This window comes from Oncorhynchus masou, unplaced genomic scaffold (assembly GCF_036934945.1).
Source record: "Oncorhynchus masou masou isolate Uvic2021 unplaced genomic scaffold, UVic_Omas_1.1 unplaced_scaffold_17964, whole genome shotgun sequence".
Taxonomy (NCBI): domain Eukaryota; kingdom Metazoa; phylum Chordata; class Actinopteri; order Salmoniformes; family Salmonidae; genus Oncorhynchus; species Oncorhynchus masou.
Window position 1 is genome coordinate 1 of NW_027008166.1, and position 760 is coordinate 760.

At 42.1% G+C, this 760-nt stretch overlaps 1 non-coding gene across 1 annotated transcript; it reads right to left on the minus strand.

Moving 5' to 3' along the window:
- Positions 1 to 185: 185 nt before the first annotated feature.
- On the minus strand, positions 186 to 259 carry trnai-aau (transfer RNA isoleucine (anticodon AAU)). Its single transcript has one exon. It is a non-coding gene; the product is annotated as a tRNA-Ile (tRNA).
- Positions 260 to 760: the final 501 nt, after the last annotated feature.

A 760-nucleotide genomic window follows, 5' to 3' on the forward strand; every position in this document is an offset into this window, starting at 1 on the left:
CTTCCTTGTATAATAAAAAACGAATGAAAACTCCTACAATGAAAAAAAAACCCTCCTACATTAAAATGTCACTCCACAATGAACCAACAACTCATACTACTAATTTAAAATGCACATTGTAAACCCCAATCAATAGAGTTGTGAGACACTGTAGACATACACAGTAGGGTAAAAACAAAATCATCTGGCCAGTACGGGTATCGAACCCACGACCTTCGCGTTATTAGCACGACGCTCTAACCAACTGAGCTAACCGGCCTTAGAAAATGCTCATTCTACAGATAAAGGTGGAAATAACTACACCGTACTAAATAAGAGGTCAAGACATTCCATAACAAATCCATCACCTATTGAGAAATAAACATGGAGAAGAGCCCCCTCAGCAAGCTGCTCCCGGAGCTCTGTTCACAAACACACCCCACAGGGCTCCAGGACAGAAACACAATTATGTGTGTGGATGAAGCACTTCATTTGGCATTGGGAAAAACACGAGATGAACTGCTTCAAACAAAGACCCGCGAAAGCTAAAGAACACTCCGTAATGTTCACAACGACATAAACTTTGAACTCGTGAAAAGTGAGAGATGCGGTCAAGAAACACTGGCACATGTTATCATCGGAAAGACAGACAGAGAGAGTAAGGAATGGAGAAAGAGAGAGTAAGGAGTGGAGAAAGACAGAGAGAGAGTAAGGAGTGGAGAGAGGCAGAAGGAGAGAGTAAGGAATGGAGAAAGAGAGAGTAAGGAGTGGAGAAAGAGAA